Raw genomic sequence first — 14,403 nt, 5'->3', positions numbered from 1 at the left:
AATCACATTGAAGCCACAACTTGTCATGTTTTTGGTTCAGCAACGTTTTTCTGCGCGATGTCATCTGATTATTATTTTTCAGGAATCGCTAGCGGCAGTTGCGGTAGCTTTGTTTTTGCCGCGCTTCGGGATTATGACATGTTTTGAAGTTTTGTAGTTGTTTTTAGAAAAAAGATAAGATCGCTTCTCACTAGTTTACGCTGTGGCTTGTGGGGAAATATTCAGCTTCTAAAATTCGTATGTAACCGCTTTAAACCACCCATTGGTCGGCATGCACATTTTAAAAAGTGCACTCACTTCTAATCCGTGAGTAACTGAGTAGGCCTGACTGAGTTCCAGTGAGTTTAAGTGGTGGACATTAGTGGTTCCCAGAAAAAAATATGTAGAAGCGTGAGCGCGTGGCCACTAATCTTGCCGAGCTATCCAGCCACCATATGTTTCCTGGAACTCTGCATTGATCAAAAATAGTCGCAAACATTTTCTGCTACAACGAAACCTTGGTTTGAGGCAGAGGGTTGTTCGACATTTTATCCTGGGGCTGCTGCAAAGCAAGGGAGACGATCACATAACAGGACAGAAGCTACCGTCAATTACAGTCATCGGAACGTCCTTCATGAGTGGTACATGTATTTTCGATGCTTATCCACTGTTATTACACGACACTGCGATCTGGTGTGCTTTTAGTACAAGGATCCGTGCGAGAATGTCACCGATGTTATTCCACTAACAAGGAAAGAGGTTTACACAAGCCCCCAGGGTGTTATTATTTCACTGCAGTATCGCGATTTTGAACATGAGTATTTATATATTGCAGCTCTGGGCGCAACACCACAAGTATGCTGCAATAATGTTTTCTTTTATTGCTAGCAGTGCCCGTATTTCACGCAGTGATGACCCAAGTAACAATATGAACATTGTTTTGTCTTGTCTTTTTTTTTTTGTGCTGCGATCAGCAGGAATATTAGCAGGGAGTTAAGGTCATCTAATAAAAGATGTAGCCTCTTGGCACTGTTCTTAATGGCTAGGCATGACGTCAGATGCCTCCTCGGAGTCGCGACATATATGGGAAGTGAAGTAGTCAGAGAATCACCCGGGGAGTCGTGAGTGTGACAAAGCTTAGATTTTTTTTTATTTTTTTACCGTGATACCTTGGTACTCCATCGTGCGTTTCTTGAGATACTGATGACACTGACCGTCAGAGCGGGTTCCTTATATCATGCCAAAATTTGCAACGGGGCTACGATAATGTCTGACACTGCCTTGCAACACCTCTTCCTGCTTGTTTTTCGGACACTACCTGAATGAAGATAGGCGATAGCCATCTCAACTTGCGCAATAAGGTGGTCGCTGGGAGGTGCAATCCTTGTGGGAATAGGACCGTGCTCATATTTTGCTGCATTGTGGCCTACTACAGTACTTAGAGCAAGAAGTCCGTGCGGCTAAAACCACAAGCGCTGTAGAAACTCAATCACTGATTTCTGCTGGTGTATCCTAATATAACACCGGTGGCCATGATCTTGTCCGACTACACATACATAATTAAACTTTTGTAGAAGCATGTTCAAAAATTTTCTTAAATTCCTGTCGTATTATGTTTTTGCAGAATGGTCGTGTAAATGCAAGAAACTTGAAGTACTATAATCGATGAAAGTGCTGAACGCGCGTTTGAGTACGTTTTTCGCTGCTTGCCAGGTGGAAAATGCTATCTACTAAGGTTAGTCTACAATGTTACAGTAACGGAAGAGATATACTGGACGGTACAGAGATCAACAATGAATGTATGAAGCCTGCATTTACCTCAAATTGTTTGATAATTGAGCGTTCACGTACTTGCAAGTTCTCACTTAGGCCTATAAAACCGAGAACAATGCGTTTGTGCACCTTAATATTGCATGAACAACATAATATTTTCCCCACTAGACGGCTATCTATATAAAGTCTTGTATGTAGTGAATTTTTTTTCCCGCGCGACAGCTTTGTCGAAGAAAAAAGGCAAAATACGAGAGTGGCGGAGAAACACAGAAGCGTCAAAGTGGGTGTCAGTCCGACACCGTCGAAAATAGTGGCAGTCTAGAGCGCTTGAAATCCTCTGTTCAGCGCTATCCTGCGTCAGCACCGCACCCCAAGCCCGCAACCAGCCCGGGCTTGGAGCCCCGCGCACCAGGAGCGCGCGTAGCGCTAGCTCTAACGAGCCATTTGAGGCGCGACGCTGCCGATGCGAGCACCAACCACAGGGAGCGTCATCCGCGGTTCATCCTTGGCGGCACGCTGAATAATAATAGGAGCACGCTGTCTCTGGAGCGTGAATCAGATGATGACTCCTGATTCTTGATAAAGCATTCATATTTCTTTTCTGATGAACGGAAGGAGATGAAGAACTGACGCCGCGGCGGAAACGATTAACCTCCCGCCGCCAGATCGGCTGAGGGCGCACTTCCCTGCTCGGGGTCTTCGGTCCGGGCGCAGATATTTGCACCATTACTTTAATCCGAAGACGTAGTTTCTCCTTGCTCCCTCGACATCGCTGCACTCTCTCCGACCTCCTTCCCTTCCCAGCGGGTTTGCGAAAGTGCGCAAGATAAAGGGTTCGAATATGGACTTCTTAAAAACGAGCTCCTTTCCGCTGCCACGGAGAGCTCGAGTTATGGCTCGCCAAGAGTGCGGGGGTTAAGCTGGCCTGCAACTCGTTATGACGGCGAATTTAACGGCGCCATTGTGCGCGGGTCGACGCGTATGGGCCTGCGCGCTCACGTATATTGGGCGCTACTGCCCACGTGTAATTTCCTTTCATAGAATTGGGCTAAATAAATAGAAAGAGGCCAGTTTTATATTCAAACGATGACAGTGCGAAAGTAATACTGATGGGTCGTTCTGCAAGTAATACTGATGTGTCAATTCTACATGCGTTATTCTTTTCTTCTTTTCTTCTTTCTTACCGTGCACGTGGAACAGGACCTTCTCGCAAAAAATACACTCGAGTCGAACGGTGGGAAAGTAGCAGTCTCTCAGTATCTTTCAAGAAACTCAGGAGTGGAAAGCATGCTCTGGCTATGCGATATATTTCCGAAAGCTGGTCATTGGCACGCCGTTCATCGGATTATGCTTTGGTATGTTTGCCGTCATTATGGGTATCTGAGTACTGATTTGTGTAATGAAAGATCTACTCAACAAAATTCGGCCGGAAATGTAATCTTAATAAGTAATGTCGCAGAGGATGCTGCTGAACCACTTCCTTAATATTCTTTTATCTGTGTGGCCCCATGCCGAAATAAAAACGGGCTTGGGAGCGGAGAGAGGGAAAGGCTTTCCATTATCTCAAATGCAAAGGTGAATGTTTCACCATCGCGCCCAGCGAATTCGTATAGACAAGTCCAATGGCTTCCCCTTTCCTTGCAACACATCTATTTGTTAAGATGAACGTGCCTATAAATATACACAACTACCACCGCCGGCAGCAGTGCTTAAATACCATCGGTATATAGTGAGAAGTAGCCTCCACGTAGGCTTCTGCGTAGTAATGTGAACCGGCGTTTTCAATGGCAATGCAGGCATGCAACAGATGGAAATGAAAGCATTTCCGCTCGGAACTGCTAGGTGAGCGCAAACCACCAATATTTGTAATTTGGTATGACCCAAAACTGAAAATAAACTTCAAGTATGTGATATGAATCCACTGCGCATCTGTTCTTGTCAGGCTCAAGAAAACGTAAGGAAATAATTGCACACGACGCGCTAGCAACATGCGTATCTTAGCAACCGTTCGCTCCAGTTTCCCTTCTCGCAGTGAGTCATAAGCAAGGGACTAATCAAAAAAAGAAAGAAAAAGAAGGAAGTAATAGAGCAGAAAAGAATCCATATTTCAGAAACATTCGGGGCTGGTCCGGACCTGGCACGCAGCGAGAAGCGCGAAAGCGGTTGTGGCAACAGTCAGCAACTTCGAGGAGCTGGCAACCAGGGTAATTGTGCAGCCGTAATCGGTGCTGAGAGTAATCATTCACGCCCATCGCGGCGGGATCTTAATTGGCCTGCACAACTAGCTAGGTTTACTGAGAAACACCGCCAGCACCCCTGTAATGCAGCTACTCAAGCCGTCCTTTTTCCCTTCTCTCCTAGTAAGACATTCAAGGGCGAACGTTCAACTCTTTCCACTGATGCAATAGTGATGACCTGATCCGTGCATAGCTTGTGTAAGTGTGGTGCCCAGTAAATGGCCGGCTGGGAGAGGCAGGGAACCGTCCGTAATGAGCCGTTCAGGGCATTTCAATCTGCGCGATTTCCAGCTAGATTACGTTACAAGGATTGCCGATTGTCACTGCGTATACTTGCTCTAAATGTTTAAACCAACCCAGCATTATGCGATCTTCAACGCTTAAACGCGCGCCCACATGACTGGTGCGAGTGGCAAGGACCCGTGATTTCGCACATATGTTAGCGCAATTACGCAGAGCTAAAAAAATAAGAAAAACCAGTGCACTTGTAGCGTCTTTTCGCTTTTTCAGGGTTCAAAGTCACATATATATAGGGTTCTTTTCTTCTTTAGGCTCTACAGAATTTTAATAAATCGCCTGTGGCAGGTAGCACAATCCTAACACTTGAGGTGTATTACTCGAAGAGGCGAACATCAATTCCGCAAGAAGCCAAAATGCAAAATGAACTAATTAGCAACATTTTACTAATTAAGTTGTTTTATTCATTACCTTAGGGTACATACTGCAATTTACGAGTTGTAGCCGGTGAGCTTGCAAGGCATATCGGGTTGGAATTAATGTTGTGGATGGCAAAGGTTTTGAGACATGCGCCGTTAAACTTGCCGTAAAATTGCGCTGGTGGTACCGCTGACTTTTTTTTCCTTCATTTTCTTGACAACGTCCTTCGCGCATTGAAGCAAAAAGTAACCGGAACGCCAATAGATTTCGTCGCACACTTTGAAAGTCAATATCTTGAAACTGGTGTCATCCTGAAAATTCGTTTCATGGGAATACGCCTTGCGAGCACAGCGATTACGATTCACAAATGGCAATATGTAGCTTAAAGTATTTAGTTAGAAACTCAATGAGTTAAATTTTGTTAATTAATTGATTTCTCGTGCAAGTAATGTCCGCGTCTTCAAGTGAGCCAGTTCAAGGATTCGAATTGTGCTATCTGCAAACAAGACCTTTTTTTATTTAGTATGATCTAAAAGAAAGCACCACGGTAGATATATAGTCAAAAACGTGTTTCCTGAACCCGAAGAAATAATCACGAAAGAAAGATTCACACGTTTAACTGCAATGACAAAAAAAAGATTCGAGGACACCTAAGCACTTCTAATGAGTTATGAATGCGATGGCATTAACGTCCAATCTAACGCCGCTGAGCGATCCTTCGAATTATGAACTGCTCGCGGGCAAGCGAGCGCGTTGAGACGCTTGGCCAATGCCTCCTAGATAGCACAAGGGCGGTGCACTTCGATCCATGACGTCATGCTACCTTGCCCGACTGCCACAGAACCTAATGGAGATGCTACCGAGTAAGTTGCGGTGATTTTGACGTCACCGCTTTCGTCACGCCGGCTTGGCAATGAAAATTTCGGGTCCAAGTTGCAGGATGTCGTAAAGCAGAGTGCACAGGCCTGCTGTCTAGGAGGCGCTGGTTTAGCCCAGGGAGTAAGACACTCGGCTTCTGCGCGTGGCGTTGTTGGCTCGAAACTGAACACCGCCACTCCCACTTTTCGATTTTATTGTTTTTTATACATTCATTTCTTTATAGCGATTACTGATTCGAAATTAGAACGCAGGTGTGTGCTTGCGCGGACAAGGAGTCCGCGAATAACGCAGGCTCTGAGAGTGAGAGCGAGAGTGGCGTGGCGTCTCGGCGATGCCCTCTCCCCTCACTCAACACCTGGCAGACCAGTGCACCAACAGGCGTGCCTTTCGCTCGCTCTACTTCGTCGAGGCGCGCACGTGGCGTGGCGTCTCAGCCAATGGGACTTTAGCTCCCGTTTCGCTGCTACAGACGCCGGCTTTTTCACTGAATGAGCCATTTGATGCTTTCGCATCAGAAAACAAAGAAAATAACGATTTTAGTAACGTTGCGGTCGGATCACCGGTCGTGGCGCTAGTAAAATTCTTTTTGTTGTTATTTTTTTTTTCGTTTTTAATAAAGTGTAAGTATCTGCTAGGTAAAATACACGTGTTGTACGATATCATCGAACTTGCTGTGAGCTATATGTATATTTCTATATGCTGTGAGCTGTGATATTTCTTGCTGTGAGCTATTCTATATGTATAAAAAAGCCGGCGTCTGTAGCTGCGAAGCGGCACCTAAATTCTCATTGGCTGTGACGCCACATCACGAGCGCGCCTCGAGGGAGACAGCGGGCGAAACGGAACACCTGATGCCGCGAGAGCGCGCCAGGTGTTACTTGAGGGGAGAGGGCATCGCGGCAACGTGCCTCTCTCTCACCCCCGCTGGGCATAGCTGCTTCGCGCGTCTGCCGGCCTTGGTGGCCGCTGCTGCTTCCTCGGTTTCTCGTCTTACATGACTTTGGTGGCATGTGGCGTTGGCACCGCAGGCTGCTGTCTGCTCGATGTCTCGGGCAGCACGTACCGCTATGGAGCCTGAGGCATCTACATAATCGGCGGCCACAACCTCGGCAGTAGCGAAGCGTGGCCGTCCGCGCCAGTACACCGCAGACAAGGTAAGGGAGCTGAAGAACGCAGCAAAACAAGCGAGGAGATAGAGGCACGTCCGGCGATGCCCTCTCCCTTCACGCAGCACTTGGCGCGCTAGCGCTGCAGAAGGTCTTCCAGTTCACCCTAACTGCTCCGTCGAGACTTGCACGTGCGGGCCGAGTTCATCAGGCTCCGCATTCAGCCATAGCAGGGTGTGTGCATGCGCACTGTCCCTGTTTTGGAATTCGGTGCATTTAAAGTACTCGACCAGGTAGTATGGTGTGAACGTAGCAAATGTAAAATAAAAGAAATAACCCGCGCAAATTTTAACGCTAACCGCGATAACATAACCGCAGCAAAACTCGAAAACGTTACGCGGAGCGCAAAGGTCGACGGACCACTTAGCGGCGTTCAATTGGACATTAATGCTTTCGAATTCACAACTCGTAAGAAGTGCTGAGGGCTCCTTGGATTTTTTTTTTTAGTAGCAGTTTTGTCCGCTGATAGGCGAAGCGTCGATTGCGATAGCAAATCAGTAGCTAGCTATACGAAGTAAGGATAGTTGGTTTATCAGCCGTATAAATTTGTAAACATTCGCGTACTAACAAAATTAATAAGCAAGGTGTCATCAGCACACAAGCAAGCATCAACACATCTCACTCGATGACAGCGGAAACTCGCTGTCAAAACGCTTGAGTGAGGAAGTGCGACAGCAGCAGTGAACGAATAAACCTTCGTGCTTCCTCTCGATTCGACGCGAACTAAGCGGAGAGAGCACAGCGCACAGAAAGGTATCGGCCCTTGATGCGCCTAGGCGCCTACTGCCCCCATCGCAGATCGGTTTCAGAATAGGACCCGCGCTGCCGCGCGTGACCGCGCCGTACGAAGCAACCGCAGGAGTAGAAAGCCTCCCTCACATCCCTCTCCTGCCCTCGGTGCCTTGCGTGCGACGGAAGACAGTGTGCTTCCTCCCTCCCTTGCACGCGCGAGTCTTGGCCGCCATCGTTGGCTCACCATCACACGCTTTCACTCGCACATACAGCATACGGCACGCGGGGGCGATGTTAGCGCCTTTAGACTTTGTACGGAACATCATGGCGACGGCGACGGCAGAAGTCCCCCTGTAGTGTTCGTATAACTGCAGTAATATCCTGTGCCAATATAGCACGATTCGAGTGTTCGAGCTGGATCACTTACATAGGCCCACATTACTTGCACGAGAAATTGAAATGCGAATTCGACTAACTAAAAAATGCGCTAACTAATTTTTTTAAGGAAGAACTTTACGGCACATGTTTGCTCTTTACGAATTGTAGCACGTAAGTTCGCAAGGCGTATTCATTTGGAAGGAATTCGTGGGAGGACGCCAGCTTTTGGATATTGATTCCCCAAACGCGCGACGAGATACATTTGTGTCCCAGTCATTTTTGGGCTTCAGTGCATAAAGAGGCGTTATCTTCAAAATGTAAGTACAACAAAAGTGCATTTTTAGCACAGTTTTCCCGGCGGATCTCTAGATCCTGGTTCATCCTGAGAATTCATTCGAAGTGTTCTTTTTTATCTCTCTCTCTAAATACGATCTGATTCGCGTATGAACGTCGGAAGAAACAACTGCTCATATTATACTTATTGAAATAAAGCCAGACTGGAAGTTTCCCGTAGACCGTAATACATACGTGGAAGCATGTCGTAAATTTTAGCCTTACTATTTTGTTTTCGCCAGCAAATGGTGTGATGGCTGCTATTCATTCATTCTTTGTTGTCATCCGGGGCCTATTATTATTATTATTATTATTATTATTATTATTATTATTATTATTATTATTATTATTATTATTATTATTATTATTATTATTATTATTACCTGCTGCGACGGCCGGTATTGATGGTCGAAAAAACTCTAGTGTAGCGCCTACGTAGGTTTAGGTGCACGCAAAAGAGCTCGGGCTTGTCCAAGGTGACCCGGAGCCCCCCGCCTGAAGGCCCGCGTATTGGGTTGGTATGTACGTTAAACCCCGTGATTTTCAATTTCGAAGGATGCTGCCATTCACAACTACACACTGATAGCAATAGCGCCACAGTGCACGCTCACATAAAACAAGAGCTAATGTTTATTTGATTGCGCAAAACGATATACCTAATTTGATCAAGTAAAAATTGGAAGCTGGGAGTAAGACTAACGGTGAGAGTAGGAGTAGGCTGGGCTGAAAGGTACCGGTTGTGCATCCAGGTTGAAGGAAACGCTGTCGCAGACTTGCTCCGTATTTGGACCGCCCCATGGAAGCGGTGTGGTGCTAGTGAGGCAAGGGCACTTCCACCACGGAAGCTAACTTTCTGGGGCGGGCAGTGGGTCTTCCATTGTGCTTCTGAAGCTGCGAAGATCTAAAGCGTGAGGAGTGGCACTGAACCTTACGTAACTGATCTAACCGCCACGCAAGCTTTATTATATTGCCTGGCAGAGACTAGAATACGTTGACTAGACTAGACTTCGCCGACACGTGCGAATCGACACGCGTTTCTTTTGACAAGAATAGTAAGCGTCCGGCGAAGAGACGAGAAAGACACCCGCAGCGGTAGTGTAGTGGCTATGGCGTTGCGCTGCTGAGGTTGCGGCTTCAATCCCGGCCATGGTAGCCATGTTTCCATGAACACGACATGCAAAAACGCTCGTGCCCCTCGATTTAGGTGTGCTTAGTTAAAGAACCCCAGTTGGTGAGAATTCCTCCGGCGTACCAGACTACCGTGTGTCTCATAAAGATATCGTTATTTTGGCACGTAAAACCACATAGCTTAATTAATTTTAGGCGCGAAAGATAAAAAGCGTGACACCAGCGTAAAGTGAATGGCGCCACGTTTTCATTTTCGGCGTTTTGATATAAGCATTATAGCTGCGTGAGGTCATATGTGTATGAGCCCATGACTTGTTGAAGGTATCTTCTAGCCATTACAATACTTATTCATTTAGTGGCTCAACTGCTATTTTTTCCAAACATTTGGAGTAATGCAAGTGAACGCGCGTAGTATGGAGCGGATTACATAGATGTTCCTGTATTGTCAGATTCAGGAACCACAGGGGGTCGAAATTAATCCCGAGCACTTCATGACAGCGTTTCTTATAAGCTCCTGGGCATCTTTCAGAGGTAAAAAATAGTCAATTTTTAATATTCTCATTCCAGACGTATTGTGAGAAAGTAACGGATATCAATATTTCCTCCTTTGTTCTTGATGCTTATCGGAAGTTTAATTTTAATTTTACCAATTACAAGACGCTTGCGCTAACCACTAAAAGAGCTTAAGGGGATTACACTATTTTTAGTGTCAAGCTATTAACAATTCCTTGGGCAGCTTGAAGTTTGGACTCCTTGTGGCGGACATGCCGAAATCACGGTGGCACGGCTAGGAGCGCATTGACGCTGCAAATTTGTGACGCGCATCAGCAAGACAAGCAGCGACAGATCATCTTAGCTGTGTCAGCCCACCTATTCTGCAACTCACGAGGTTTCCTAGTGATAGCATTTACAATTCTGACTATAATGCGTACAACGATTAAAGGAAACACGTTTGATAAAATCCGTGTCAGTGCTGCTATGCGTGAAACTCAGGCTAACGTCACAGCCATAGCTAACAAGCGTGCCTCCCTACTGGCTGGAACGATGCGTATACAGCATGTACTGGTAATTTTTCAGTTATACTTCGCGGTAGCAATTCACGTATGTTAGCCACCTTCCTACGTGGCATATTCACATCTACTGTATGCAAACTGATGCCTTACAGCCTTGCGAAGGACATGCCAAAAAAAAAAAAAAAGAAATAGGGTGCTCAAAGTCAAATTTTATTCATCGCCCGTATGCAACCGTTTTTCAAATTCAGAAATTGCACGAAGCCTCGCAATATAAACATACAGGTGCGCTTCATCATCAGCAGTTCGCCAAATGAAGAACAAACAAGGCAGGTGAATCTGAAATTACCCATTCAGCTTAAAGCATTGCTTTCAGCTTTCAGTTGGAGAATAAACAATTCCGGCAGAACTGTCACGATGACTGTCGAAGTTACTGAGATTAGAATTCCATAAATGTAGCACGAAACCGTATTGCTGAAGAAATTACAATCTGTAGTGGGGAAAGTAAGCTAAGAATATTAATTGCATTAATACACGCGCGCGCCACAGCGCCACCACAGATAACAGCGTGCTACCTTTGGACGAGGCTACCAAGCCCCAAGCAGTTTTTTCCCGCTTGGGAAATTGGGGCTCAGCATACACAAGAGTCTATTTCAGGTATAAAACTTTTATTCATTGGCAGCTAGAAGAGCGGGCGTTTTATCAGTCGGACACGCACCTGTGGAGTGCACTCGAAGCAAGTCGATAGAGGTCATAAGGAAAGATGCGATTCGTGGCTCAGCGCGCTATAAAGTAAGCATTGGGTTGCTGTGCTTGAGGAACCCGCGTGAAGCGGGCTGAATTACGCCCTGCATAGGGCATATTTTAAAGGATATCTTGTTTTTATATGAAGGTCGTAGAAAACGGTTAAGCACGAACCGGCCAGCCGATAGGAAAGTGGGCCAAGTATCCTAAAAGTGCTAATCGCATTAATATCTGTATACGCGTGAACACAGCAGACTTCACCACAGCAAATAAGAAGAGCCCAGAAGACGCTTCTAACCGAGAGCCAAAGAGGAACGCTACAGGTATTGTAGTTCAAACGCACCCGCAGCACGTAGGCACTACCGCGGGCGATTTAAGTCACGCTCCCTAAACGATTACTAACACGTGAACCAGTTATGATTTCAAGTTTCATCACTTTGCTAAATCGAGTAAATCTGTTCACTAAAGTTTTCTGAGCACGAAAGGCAACAAAAACTTTGAGGTCTACGTTGATTCATCATGCAGCCAAAATTCTATAGGTACTTCTTGCCATGCGTCCCTGCGAACTACGCAGTGCGTCGTCCAGTTTTATGTTGTGTTAAGGCGGCGAGAAAATTCAGGCTATCTTTGTGACTTCCGCATTCCGAAAAAAAATGTTGGCATTTATTTATTTATTTAGTCATTAGGTTTTTCATTTGGTTGTTTGTTAAATTATTTCTGACCAGCCAGCACAGCATGGCCAGCGCACTATTCTTCCTATATCATCTCAAATTGGAAGAGCTAGAAGATCATAGAGAGACATATATGTATACCCCGTGCTACACCACATTTTATCATTGATATACTTTTCAAGAAGTAGGAAACTGTACGTTAAGAATATCCTGGTCTTCTGTTTTCTGTGATGAACCCTCAACGATTCCTAATGCTTACGTACACTAAGAAATATGGCAAAATATTTGAAAAAAAATTGCTTTCACATTCTCATTGCAGCTTATAAAATACAGAAAATAAAACAGAAGATAGCAGAAATTAAAGGCTTCAAAATAACACGAACACTTCAATGAAATCCTGCAAGAACCGAGAACAAAGAAAAAATTGCCAGTTTCTTCTTCTTTTTGTGTCGTTTCAGTAGCTAGTATACATGGATTTGACTTGCGCGCCGGATGATTGTACAGAATCGTGCGCAGCCACCGCAGTTGATAAACATGGGCAAAGACGCACTGATTGAACTTTTCTAGGCAAGATGGGGCGAAAGGAAAAGAGACGCCAGTGCTACCAAATGACGGAGCATCAACAACAAAAACTGTGATGGCGAGCTAAGAAAGGTGCCTGGGGCGCATTTCCATCGTGGCGCAGCTTGCGGCATCGCTCGTTACGCGAAAATGCCAGGGGTTCATGACACCCGCCGAGCTCTTTACGCGCAGCGGAGCACGTCCCGTTCATTAGCGCCAACGGAGCGGTGCCGCTTGTCTTAACACGCCCGAAAAGGGGGCGGAGTCACATAGTAATGAGAGAAGCGATGCATAAATTATCATCAGATGCGTCGACAAAAGGGAGAGATAACGCTGACGAAAGAGAGAAGACAGAATGGGGAGCCGGGGAGAAGAAAAAAATTAGGAGAGGGGCGAGAGAGGACGGAGGGAGCGCGCGCGCGTGGCAGAGGGAGGAAAGGAAGCGTCGAATTGAGCTCGGGCTTTCCAATTAGCGACGGCGGGTCCTGTGGGCCCTAAGGAGCAGAGAGGGTTGGAACGGGGAGGGGGGTCTTCGAAGGGCGCGCTGCCGCCCCGGGCGGGGGGGAGGGGGTGATATAGAGAGAGGGCAGGGCGCAGCCATTCCGGGAAGAAGGGGAGCCATCAGCACTGTCAGACCGGCGACGGGAACGACGTGCAACGCGCAGAAGAAAATGAACGCAGACTTACGTTTGGTTTTCGAGCGGGAGGAATATGGCGGCAGCGACGGCGGCAACGGTGGTGGCGTCGGACCCGGTCGAGAGAGATCAATCGATGCGGGGAGAGTGGGGAAAAAAGAAACCGGCGGAAGGAAGAAAGAAAAAAAAAGCCGGACGGCTATCTAGAAGGCGGGGACGAGACGATGTGCCGAAAGGCGCGCGCGGACAAATTAAAGCGTAGTTTTGAGGAAAAGGTGCTCGAGCCGGGCAGCTTCCTCGAAGTGAGCGGCCTCGGAATGGAAGCGCCACGGAGCGTTTCTTTAGCCGCTCCCTCCCTTTCCTCGCCGTGTTCTCTTTTATTTCTCTCGGGAAAGCGCGTGGAGCGTTTCTGTTTGGGCTTTTCTCGTGCGAAGAAAGCGAGGAGGGAAACGCGCCATATCGCTTCGATTACGTTGCCGAACGCCAGAGGGCGCTGTTGTTTTCGCAGCACCGGGCGACCTCTGTGGACCACACACGCCGAGCGCATCTTGCTTCAAGCGCGCGACAAACATTCTCCTGAAAGCGCGAGATTTAAATGCTCCGACAATGGTGTTCTGTGTCGTATGGCTCTTCTGCGTGGCCTAAAGAAAATTCGACTCATTGGAGACTGAAGAAAGCTTACGTCTCGTTTTTTTCGAGACTCAAAGTTCTGAACACGTGAAGCATTTTGAGGGAGGTGGGGAGGGCGCAAAGCAAGTTCGTGCACTGCTGGACCAGAAGTCCCTTCCGCAACTCCTAAAATGCGGTGAAATTCTGCAAAAACCCAGTTTTCCCTTGTCCTTACTTCCGTCCCAACGAGCGCGACAACTGTGAATTCACAAAGTAGCCCCACCAGTAGTCAATAATTCAGTATATACCAGTGTTACACCATATACTCGCCGTTCAGTTAAAATTAGAGACACAGTTGGGGAAACTGGAACTTTAAGTATTTTTAAAGGGAAATGCTTCAACCCTTATGAATCACACATGTAAAGCGACGTAGAACACTACGGCATCGCGCAGTATATAATGCTAATGGCTGAACATGCAAAAGTGCACAGAATACATAAAACTCCACGAAGTCGTCAAGACATCACAATGAATGGTCACTCAGCGATACATCAGAGGTTACTGCCCTACCGGCATTTCTAACCTCGCAGCGCGAGACATCACTTGGTTCGGTGAGGCTGTGTGCTTTTCATGTACGCGTATACATTGTTACTGGCACAAAGTTATTTGTCTTCATTCACTACTGTTTGGAAGCAAGGCGCAATTGTTAACTGAACAAAGGAGGGAGAAGGTGCCATTTGAAAAAAATAATACACGGAGAATTGTCGTCTTACTTCGGCGAAAGTTCAGAGACCTCTTGCATCTATGATTGGAGCAAAGTTGTCAAGCGCGCCGTAATGAAGCGCCTAAACTGAATACAAACGAGACAGATGTAAGGGACTGCGAAGTGGCTTAAGGAGTGGCCATCAACA

At 46.6% G+C, this 14,403-nt stretch overlaps 1 protein-coding gene and 1 long non-coding RNA gene across 5 annotated transcripts in view; one reads left to right on the top strand and one right to left on the bottom strand.

The window, feature by feature from the left end:
* The window catches only part of LOC129380552 (uncharacterized), a 105,119-nt gene that overhangs the window by 6,116 nt on the left and 84,600 nt on the right, over positions 1-14,403 (top strand). The window lies entirely within an intron of this gene.
* The window catches only part of LOC126545552 (uncharacterized), a 213,538-nt gene that overhangs the window by 182,332 nt on the left and 16,803 nt on the right, over positions 1-14,403 (bottom strand). The window contains exon 1 of one of the 3 annotated variants that reach the window (XR_011892830.1): positions 12,936-13,281. The exons of 1 other annotated variant lie outside the window; for it this stretch is intronic. This is a non-coding gene — a long non-coding RNA (uncharacterized lncRNA). Of the gene's footprint in view, positions 1-12,935; positions 13,282-14,403 lie in introns of those variants that run through there. One more of the 3 variants, XR_007602385.3, reaches the window with a different exon arrangement.

The sequence above is a fragment of the Dermacentor andersoni genome, chromosome 1 (genome assembly GCF_023375885.2).
Source record: "Dermacentor andersoni chromosome 1, qqDerAnde1_hic_scaffold, whole genome shotgun sequence".
Lineage (NCBI taxonomy): Eukaryota > Metazoa > Arthropoda > Arachnida > Ixodida > Ixodidae > Dermacentor > Dermacentor andersoni.
Note: the sequence above shows the minus strand (reverse complement) of the source record. Positions and strands in the feature narration are given on the sequence as shown.